This window comes from Pyxicephalus adspersus, chromosome 6 (genome assembly GCF_032062135.1).
Source record: "Pyxicephalus adspersus chromosome 6, UCB_Pads_2.0, whole genome shotgun sequence".
Classification (NCBI taxonomy): domain Eukaryota; kingdom Metazoa; phylum Chordata; class Amphibia; order Anura; family Pyxicephalidae; genus Pyxicephalus; species Pyxicephalus adspersus.
Window position 1 is genome coordinate 12,233,894 of NC_092863.1, and position 12,037 is coordinate 12,245,930.

Consider the following 12,037-nt stretch of genomic DNA (forward strand, 5'->3'; position numbering starts at 1 on the left):
TTCGGATTTATTATTTGATGGTAAAGTGTTTGCTTGAACTAAAAGACTTCCTTGAAGAACTGGACAATGAAAATGTTTTATTAACTGAAAGCCAGTGGACGCAAGTAAAAGCACTGGAAAATCTACTTTCTAACCCCTTTCCTGTCACCAAGAGTTTGCAACCTGAAGATTTAACACCTGGTAAATCCTTCTTGAAATGGAAGAGCTTGAAATATTGCCTGAACAAAAGTAGAGGGTTAATAGCTGATGGGCATTGTGTCTTCAATGAAGAAAAGAGAGAATCTCTTACTGGACAGTCAAAACTTGTTAGCTGCTATTTATGTTGATCCAATGAGCCGAATTTTGTTGAGTGATGACTAGACTGATACTGCAAAAAAGGCCCTCTAAAAAAGGCATGAAGGGATTACTACCTGAAACACCACTGGATGATGCTATAAGCACTGATAACTCAGGATCATCCTCTTTAAATGAAGAATTAGACTTTGATTCCAGAAAATGTCCAAAGAAAGAGATTCCACCAGGAGTTTTTCGAAGAAATAAAAGAAGTAGAAAAGTATGATTGCTCAGCGAAACTGACTGTAGAAGAAGCCATCCTTGTTTATCCAGAGATTATTAGTGATTTCGCTAGAACCGTAACAGCATTCCCACCCACCCAAGTCAGTGTTAAAAGACTATTTTCAGCTCTAAAAATATTCAAGTCAAATTTAATAGCTGAAAGAGGATCTGGCAGAAGCAATTCTGTTTCTTGGAACAACACTACATTGAGTTAGTTTTGGATTGCATTTAACAGCTATTCTACTCTACAACTATGTTCCAAGTTTAATATTTAAACTTGGTTTCCAGCTTTTGTTTTTTGTTTGTGTAGTTAGGCTTTGTTTTTGTTTTAAAACTACTAAAAAATGTGGTTCATATTTTTAAACTGGTAAAGTTCCTGTTCCTGATTTGTATGCATGCTATGCTACTACTTTATAACCACTTGATAAAAAAACAATAAATAAAACCTTATTGTTTTCATTTTCTTGTCATTTGTTTTAACTGGCCAATACAGTAGAGCGTCAGATTCCAAGCCAGTAGATCTGTGGTTAAATGGCGTGCATAATTTGTTCCTTCAAACATACATTAGCATATTCAGAATTTCTCCTTTTATCTTCACACTTTTGCATTCAAACTTCACAAAAAAAAATGTCATCCTTCTCAAAAAATTTTTTTGCATTCAAACTTCACACTTTTGCAACCAAACTTCACAAAAAAAAAATTAGACCCTGCCATCACTGGGCAGTTAGTTGACAGACAGACTCATTGTTCTAATACCTCATGTTTTAAACATTATGCGTAGCATCTTTTATAACTGCTAGTCATTTTTTGAATACCGACAGATGTTGTCATGTTTTGCTAATAATAAGGTTGCCTTACCTCCTCGCATGGTAGTCACTGTACACTCTACCTCTCTCTAGATGTTGCCCTCGCCCCTAATATTTCGGGGGCTAACACCTGGAGACCTATTGGGGTTAGTCGGGTTAATCCTGATTCACCCTTGTACGGTTTCAAAGTTTATTGCTCACAATATTGCAAGTTACTTGTATGCATATTTTTTGTTTGTTCTTCTTAGACATGTTTTCTCTAGGGCCCCTTTTTCCTTCTTCTTTTGGGCTCTCCTCCCTGGTCTCTTTTTTTCTGTCATCCTCCCCTCCACTCACCCCATGGGTCATCCAAGCTCTCACGCTACTTCATATCTGTAATTACGCCCAGATAATGTGTTACTACCCTGCACACTGATGGTGGAATCAGTTCTCCCCCCTAATGTCCAGGGAATGAACTCATGAAACGGTTTAGCTATTTTCACACTAAGAAAGTAGATGTGCTGTGTCTGCGAGAGATGCACTTTTCCTCCTCCTCCTGTCCCAGATACATTCATGGCTCCTACCCAGTGGTATATCAAGCTACTGCTTCTACGAAGCAGAGAGAAGTTCTCATAGGAATCCGCAAGTCTGTGACTTTCAATCTACATAAACAAATACCAGACCCTGAGGGCTGCTTTCTTATCTTAGTGGGTGATTTAAATAATGCCAAAGTGACCTTAGTCACTTACGATGCCCCAAACGACCGTTAAAAAGTGTTTGTACAACTTGTTCAAATAATTCAGAAGAACAAATAGGGAGGTTTGATTATGTGTGGTGACACCAATGCTACCCTGATGCCGTGGTTGGATAAAAGACAGGTCTCTGATCTCTCTATACAATTTAAGGAAACTGCGCTCTGAAATGTTGGCGGATTTATGGAGAGAAGTCCACACTTCTAAATTGGATTACACCCATCACTCTCACGCGCACCAACAATTGACCCGCATTGACCATTTTTTTGTATCAACCACTATCCTCCCACTAGCTGGTTATTGTGAGATCATAGCCATCTCGTGGTCTGACCATGAAGCTGTCATGGCAACTTTCTCCTCAGTATTCCCCAAACTCCTTTCGGTGGTCATTGAATGCTTCCCTTTTAAGTGACCCTAAAGTTTGTAAGAAAATTCAGGCTGCCCCCTATGAATATTTTGAGCTTAATCACACCTCCAAGGTCTCAAATGCGACTCTATTATTCCGGCTTCTGAATAGTTTAGATTGATACAAATCTCCCACTTTATACATTCTAGACTGGGACAAATGTCTACTGGGAATGCTCCCTCTCCCTTTGAACGAATTTGTGCTAGTAATCCCCTTGGTAAAGGAGTGGTCTCGTCTCTGTAAGATACCCTAGTCCGCAAGCACACCTCTGCGCCTCTACCTTATGTGACCCGCTGGGAGGGGGGACCTGGCTGTGTCCTAGGGACAGGAGGAGTGGAAACAGATGTGGGACATCACTGCTAACTGTAGCATTAAAAGTTCTGCAGGCAAAGTTAACTATAAGCTGATGATGCGCTGGTACATGGTTCCAGTAAGATTAGCCAAAATAAAACTTGACCAGAGCCACAAGTGTTTCCGTGGCTGTGACTCCCCAGGCACCCTACATCATATCTGGTGGGCTTGTCCCAAATTGCGAGGATATTGGACCCAGGTCTAAGAAATTGCATATACAGTCACGGGACGGTCCTTTCCTAAAAGTCCTGCAGATGCCCTGCTTAATTTAAAACCTTAAGTTTGCACTGTGACTCAATTTCGTTTATTAACACACTTATTCACAGCAGCTAAACTGGTCATAGCGAGAGCTTGGTGGTCGGCTACTCCCAGCATTGCACAAGTCAAGCAGAAAATGTCATGGTTTATGGTCAATAAAACAATGAGGGCCATACTTACGGATTCCATGCCACATTTTAATAAAGTGTGGTCACCTTGGATTAATTATTATACGCCATTGGGCTGGGACCGCACGAGTTTAACACTCTAGGGCTTTATTGTTGGAAGACGTAAATAATTAACTGGAGATGTTAATACAGCTCTATGTGTTGATCCATCCAACCTATAACTGTCTACCACTCTTTGACGTTCTGCATTACTTAATTACTTGGCCATAAGGATAAGTGCAATACTAAATATAAAGCTAAAAACTTTGAAGATAAAAAGATGAATAATATTGTTATCCTAAAACTTAGTATAAATCCCCCAAATAAAGATATTTATTTTAAAATTATAAAAGTAAAAAACATAATAATTGACAAATCATCATTTTTTTCATATATTTTTATTATTGTTTCTTTTGTGAAGTTTGAATGCAAAAGTGTGAAGATAAAATGAGAAACCCTGTAAATACAGAGAAGTCGGAGGTGCCAGAAACTGAGGAGTCGGAGTAGAAGGATTTATCTACCGACTCCACAGCCCTGAATGTTACTATTCTTAGTCACCTCACTTACATTAAAAAATAAACAAAGAACAGGTATTTCACCAGCTCTGGTACTGGGTATCCTTCAAAGAATTAGTTAATGAGGCGTTTCAAAAAACTAATTGATGAATGAAAAAAAAATAATTTAAAATATGATCTTGCAAGAAGTTACTTTTGAACAGGAACTGTAAGTGAACACAGTTTAGTTTACACCAACAGGCTGACCAAACACCATCATATTGTACCACAGCAGGTTTTGGTTACACGACAAGTATCTCATGACAAAAAAAGGACTGCAAGTTCACGTAAAAAACACAATGCAGAACCTCCGCAAATGTGCCGCTATGCACGAATTTATTCTAAACTTTAATTGAGTCAAATCCATTAACGTACATGTAACCTAGAAATTTAACAAAAATACTTATTTGTAGAACTGAACTTCAGTTTCTTTTTCCAGTTCTGCCATAACTAGTGAGCAGAAAACAACTAAAGTTCATAAAAACAGATAATAGAGAAAGTTCTGTATTAACAAACCAGTGTTTGAACAGTGGAACTCTATTAAATGTATACAGAAAAGACTTCTTCCCCTGAAAATTTGATGACTACAGGTCAGTCACTTTTTAGGGAAAATACATTTTGTAATGTATAGGTATATCCAGCGGTAAATGTAAAAAAAAAAAAATAAATTCTGAATAAAACAGAACACCCTCTAAATCTTGATTAGATCCTTGCCCCCAACCTTTAAAAAAAGAAATGAGTTGATACTGCTGATGTTTTTTTTTGTTTGGTTTTTTTTTTGGATATCTTTCCAAGTAAAGGGAAGTTACCTGATAGACAGTTGACACAGAAACAAGTGTCCCTATTGGAGGAGTTCCCCTCCTTTCCTGTTCAGGTGACAATGCAACATTTGGATTTACTCTACTCTTACCTGCATTGCTAGACATTGGTGTTTCTGATGGCAACAAAGACAACAATAAAAGCCTCGAAATGACTCTGACCACTGACCCCCCTCATCTTTAAAGTGTAACTGTTTACATAAAAAAAAAATGCTTCAAAGAGCATCTTTTGTAAGGTGTTTATTGCTGTGTATGTCCTTATTCATCCTTTGTGTCCCTGTGACCACTGTCACCCAGGCTGCTGAGGCTTCATTTAAGAGAGCGGATTTGGTTGGATATGTGTCAAAAAGCAGGGTTTAGATAATGAGTGATGTAACTACCTTCAGACAGGCAATGCTGTGTTTTGCCAGGAATGAAGTGCTCAAATGACTGGGCTACCCCAATTCACTGAAAACATACCAGAATGATGTCAATAGGTCCTAAAAGGGTAGGCTTTCAAAAAATATTCTTAAGGTTGAAAATGCCTGAAAATAGCTTCACAGACTGATTTTGCCAGCAATATATTACAAGCATTTCATCATTTTTTCCCCCAAAATGTAAATTCTGAAGATAGCATAGTATTCCCACTTTCAAGCTTTCCATTTATTGTAGTGATTTTTTTCTCTTTTGTAAAGAAATATACAAAACACATACAATACAGACAATACTGAAAACACTATGCAGGAAAATGACTTTCATATGTCCACTCGCTACACAAAAATTGTTGTCAGGGGATATCGGCTCATAAATGTGGTTCAAAAGGAAAAGATCAATTCTTGATATTCAGATCATAAACTAATTCTAAAAAAAAAACTTTTAAAGAACTGTAATAAACATTAGGGGTATATATTGGCTGTTAGAAATGAGATTTCTGAATATAAAATAGAGAACATAATGACAATCAGAGTCAAATACTTAATTATTGATTATGTAGAATTTCTGTCTCCGTTCACTTTAGTACCCTTTCAACATGTAGCACAATTGCTTTCTGATATCCCAGGTGAATATATACAAGCCTGATTTACATACAATTAGTCCTTTGTAAATGAGTTTCTGCCTAATTTAATGGAAGTTTTCCCCCTTTGGTTCAAACAGAGATGGAGGAACTGGAGAAGTAATGTAATTTAGCCAGGTCTCTAAATAATTGATTTTTTTAAACAAAATTAGCGTGTTATCTTCTCCTGGTAAACTGAAGACATTGTGAAGGACTCTAACTATCCTGCAATAAAACTTTCTACAATGGAAAAGACAAATAGGTGTAGAATAATTACATTGACCAGGGCATATTATGAAATTCCCCTAATTACACTCCTAATATAAATTGGTTGGATAAACAGTAATTTTGTCTGTTAGTTAAGGATACCCATTATGATAAATTAAGAGGACACAGACCTACAACAACATAGTTTTTGTACCGTAGTTGTGTGAAAATAAAAGGATCGATTTCAAATCAAATTACAAATATACTGCTAAATACCAAAAAGGTAAAAACTAATATCTACAATATCACTTGTGTATGTCTACATTACTGTACCTATAGTCCAAATACATTTTAAGCATAGTACACCTGAGCAGATCCTCTACCAATTTTGTGCTCAACCAACTGATCAATATCCTGGTCAGTAATCGATAAGTCCTAAAACACTGTGCACAAAAATATGATATTCTGCCTTCCAATAAAATTACTTGGATATAAAGTAACTAGCATTCTGATGTACTGGATTGTCAGTACTGAATTAGTATCCCTCAATCAGTCAGTCTCTCACAACTGTTTGGCAGCTGAATCCCTTCAGTATCACTTTTATAGTTTTTATCAGATCATAAATGAGATCAGAAGTGAAAATCTGCCTATGTGTAATAGGCACTGGTTAAATGTTTGGCTAAAGTTCCAATCACTAGGCTATGTATACACGATTATTGTCCCGAGAATAACAATCATGCTCATCTGGGGCAAGAATCTGACATGTACAGTGGTCACCCCTAAATTGTCCAATCACAAATGGATCCCTGAACGACGAACAGTTGCTTAGCAAGTCAAAGTAGGAGAGCACAGTGGGGTGACACTCATCCATCTCTCCCCCTTGCCTCTCCATAGAACAGAATGCGAGCTGTGTGTACAGGGCTTATTTATTTATCACCTAAATCAATAAGGAAAAATTTTTTTCAGCAAAAAAAAAAATTTACCATGTGTACCTAAATGTGCAGCCTAAATGTTTTTTTTATTTATCTCAACATACATGTTCATGTCCCGTTGGCAGACGTGAACACCAGGTAACTTCATTTAAAGTTTTACCTTAGGTAAACAATGTTTTAAATTATTCAGTCCATACTATGGTCTAATCCAAACCCCAAACATCCAACAGCAAAAGATGTCTATCAAGGTCTAATTGTCAACCACGCTATTTTACGGAAATCGTTAGGGTCAAGTGGCATTTATCTAATCATGATAGACACAATCACAATATACAGAACCGATATACTGTCTTTGCAATTTCTAGAAAAAAATATCTACAATAAAGATGAAAGTGAAGAAATGTTGCATGGCAATATCTTATTCTTTTTGATACTGTGCTCAAATGAAATACAGGTAAAAAGGAAACAAACTTCTACCTTACATAACCAAACGATTGATGTCAAGGGATAAGTAATAATTCTATTAGAAGAGTATCAAAGATCTCTTGTGTGGAGAATACAAGGCAATAAAAAAAGGAACAGGCAACTTCCAGGTCTATTTTGCAGAGTTTGAGACATGCAGCATCTTATGTGTACCCAAACAAGACATGATTAGGAATGGTACAAGTGAGCACAGTCTGTGTATCCCAGGCACAATTCACACGGGTATTTAGAGAGAGAACACAACCAACACACCACTCACATCTCCAACAGCACATAAACTATAATGTAATATCTCCAAAGTATTGAATATTCCTGATCAAACAGGACTAGCTAATATAAAGTTCATTAAGATAAAATCCAAATATAGCACATGTCTTATAATGCCAATATTCCCCATAGTACTTTGAAACAATTGCACCAGGTGCCAGCTGTAATAGCATTCCAACTTATACCCCCTGGGGCAGAAAAGGACACTAAGACTGTAAAAATGTTAACATGCTAGATGGTTGTTGCCCAATATCATCTTGCATGAATGCAGCCACTTGCTTGTCTTCTCCCTCTTCATATACAGTGCCCGTTCATCTTCCTGTCACTGGAAATGATCAGAAAATAACCATAAAGCCACTTATGACGAATTTCTGTCAGACCATCTATCTTTATCATGTTCCATATCCTTAAGTTTTTTGGGGGCAAGTTTGATAGATTGAATTGGTAGTTTTATATAAAGTAAGAACACTCAGGAAGAGTTCTAAATCAGCACCTGCACATTGACTTCTGTCAATGTGCACTGAAGTAAAGAACATTCATTTACTTTGGATTCACATTCACAAGAGAACTGGCTCTTAAACTTCTGAATCTGTTTCTTACAATCTATCTTTCATTTGAGTTGTAGATGAATCCTAAAGGTGTCTGATTTTAAAAAAAAGCAATAAAGTCATAACATTTCTAAAATTTGTATTTGAAACTGTATCTTAACAGCTGTCCTCAACATCATTTAGTGATTCACCCTGCCGGTGTTGCAAACAGTAAATGCTGCCCACATCTTTGCAAATGTATAATTACTCACCGGTCTGGCTAGTACATTTAAAGCAGAGAAGCTTTTCACTTGATGTTAAAGCAAAACAATTGGCAACAAAGAAACCTGTGCTGTGTATTGTATCGACTATCGTGATTGTGATGACCCTGTGTACTCAGTGTCCCCTATGACTTCTGTGAACCACTGTTACTTGCAAGCATGCTTGCCTGCATCAAAACCATATTTGTTCACTGCCTGTCCTGATCTTTTTGCTTTTCATGGACTCCAAAATTTGATACTTCACTCTTTTGTGCCAGAGGGCTGCAACCTGCTTTCAGCCTTTAGGGAAACATCTGTGCCAGAGCCATGGGCTTCCTAAACACTATAAGTACAAAACGTATTTTTAAATGTCTACATTATCCTAAATAGATCAAACAGAATATACAACTATACTGAAATTTTAGGGCATCTTAACAATGGACACATAAAACTTAAGTTTTAAGGCCTTGATCTGGTGCCAGTGCACACCAGACGCCATTCCCCCAATCTTAAGCACTGAGCACTCTTTACCTGTAGCAGGTCCCCGCTAAGTCTTGGGTGACTGGTTGTGCTGTCCCAGCATGCAGTTGCCCCCAGGAATTTAGTGCACACAGGATGATGTCTGTAAAGGACTGACCAAGGACCAGGAGCCCACAAGAGCAAGAAAGAGAACACAACGGGAAGTTAGACAATCAAGGTTCAATCACCAGGTGATCCACAGAGAAGGCTGTACAGGAGAGTCAATCAGAGGCTAGTCGGGAAAACGAGCCAAGGGTCAAATACAGGTTAAAGGCCAACAGAGTGGGGGGTCACAAGCAAAGGACAGTCCAGACAGCAACAGGAAATCGCACCACCAGCAGATTGGACAGACTAAACACTACAAAAGGCAACTGGTAACTGGGAGCTGAGAATCTTTAAAAGACCAGTAGCCAATGAAAGGGCAAGATCATAGCCAGGAACCACGGTGCTCATTGCTTGCAGCACATACTCTGAAAATCCTCCCTACCTGCAGCGTCTCAATTTATTTGCAGAGGATGCTGAAGCAAGTACATGCAGAACTTAAAGTAACCTGGGAATGCTGCAAGCTGCAGAGCAGAGGACAGACAGGTAATTGATTGAAAAACAAAGCATGCTAGAGTAGTGTGGCTTACAGCGTGGGACCACTGGCCAGATATGGGTCTTTTAACATTTATTTTTTTTAAACAAATTAAAAAAATAAAAAGGTATGATATATATGCCCTACTTCTTCCTATTGATTCCTAAAATACCAGCATAGGCGCATAAATAAATGGGTCTTGTTTGATGATAGGTACATGGATACAGACTCATTTAGGGCCACTCTATAGAATGTGAGAACACACAAACCCATAATTTATGATTATGTGCAGAGGATGGTGGGCAAATTTCCCAACAAACTAAACATTCTGATTCTATCTTTTTAAAAGCAGTGTCTCCTCACTGTAGTGCTCAGCATACTTAGAGACCATGCCATGGCAAAAATAAATTAATAAGGCATGGACACCCCAAAATATCCCGTTATTGCCGAATGCTAGGCTGACAGGCAAAAATGTGCCATTTCCAGGCTGCGTTGTAGCTTTTCCTCTCACACATTTATTTAGACACATCACTGTTTTGGGAAAGTCTCCTAGTCTTACTGGCCAAAAGTAATGTGTAGAAGACAGGAACACATAATATAGTTGGTTTTGACAATATTAGGTAGTGCATTTGGCGGTGACTGGCAGATTTAGAAGATGGTGCTGCGGGTGGTCAGATGCACTTTTAAGAAATCACTTATGTTATCAAATCAGAACAACAAGTCAACAAAGATACCTTACATTAAGACTAAAGCTTAATATGCACATTTCAGTATAACTGAACTATGTTTGTACCACCCACTACAGACCAGCCTAACTAATCCAAACAGAAAGTCCCCAGTACTACATAGGTGTTGGTTATATCTTCCTTTAGATCATTACTCTAGATCTGTAATGTGTCTGCTGAGCTTAATCAATATTTCAAAGAGTAAATGATCCATAAACAAAAATGATCAAGTATGAAAAGTGGTAAACAAGGAAGCCCGACGAACTGTGATTCCACCATTTTTCTTGTATACTTTGCTTATACAAAGTCACTGTTGGTTATGTGCTAATAAAAACACAAGCAAAACAGCTTGCCTTCTATTGTCAGGCTTTGGTGTGTACTGTACACTTGGGAGACATTTTTAGGAATTAGACTTTTGCTGGTCATGTTTTAAAGCTGCCTCAATTCAGCATTTGGTCTCTGAATAAAGTCTGGCTGTCAAAGTGGCATACGCTGATATGTGCTTCTCTGTCACAGGCCTGTCATTCTGTGTTTTAGTTTCAGTGAAATGCTTTATTCCAATCCCGTTTGGAGACCAAATGTGTGTACAGGATAAATGTACAATAGTATCCTTCTGATAAACCTGACACTACGTTAGGGAACCACTGATCCTTTGTCAGGCTCGGAGCTCCTGCTGACAGCTTTTCAGATTAACACATCTCCCTGGTGATTGATATCCACTTAAACAGAGTGTAAGGGAGTCTCTAGACCTCATTACAGACCATATCCAAACAGCAAGGACGTAGACACTGCCAAATCACCGCTGTGACCTCTAGCAAAAGAACAGCTTGTAGAATACAGATAGGATATCCGACATCTTGATCTGACCAGATCCCTGGGCAAGATAGAAAAATCACTACTGCCAGGATCTGCTGTAAGCATAGTAAAAAAAATTAAAACTGAAAGGGTTTTTTTTTTTTAAAAGAAAGAAGGAGAGCGGTGAAAGGAAAAATACATAAAAACATACCACACATATATTATCTAAAAGAGCCAGTTTGTATTGTGGAAAGAAATATGGGTGCTGCGTTTACAGGTCACCTTCTTTAAAATGTTAGTCAACATTAGGCTTAGCATTAGGAAACTAAGACAGAAAAATAATATTATAAAAGCAATTCTGCATACAGATACAAGTCTGTAATAGAAATATGCACTTCTAGCAGAATTTGTAAAATATCTGTAAAACTTGCACATGAATGTCAAAATTGCCACCAACAAAAGCCTTTAAATTCTGCCATATATGGTACTCTTGACATAATTTACTTTCAACTAGGTCTATACTCCTATGTGTTACTAAACTAACTAAAGTGTTTGCCTTAGGCACCTTACAATTTCCTCCCAACAATCATATGTTGCCAAATCATAGCTTTTCTATCACCTGGAGGAAAAGAAGGTCCAGATAATGAAGGGATTCTTCACTGTACGGTCTGTGAAAATGTAGAATGGGCTCCCTCAGAAGTAGTTTCAGCAGATACTATAGATTGCTTTAAGAAAAACCTAGATGCTTTCTAGAAGCACATAATATAACTTAGAATTAAAGCTTTAAAGTAAAGATAACAGTGACTGTTGATCCAGTGAACATCCAATTGCCTCAGGGAATCAGGATAGATTTTTTTCCCTCTGTTAGAGCAAACTGTACCAGGGTTTTTTCACCTTCCTCTGGACCAGTCATGTCCATAGAGTTTTATATCTGGGATATGGTTATTTCCATAGTAGTTAAACTTGATGGACCTATTTCTTTTTTTCAACCTGACTTAGTATGTACCTATGTAACCTAAACCCCCCCCCCCCAGATTTAGACAAAGGCCAAGGAACATCCCTAAAA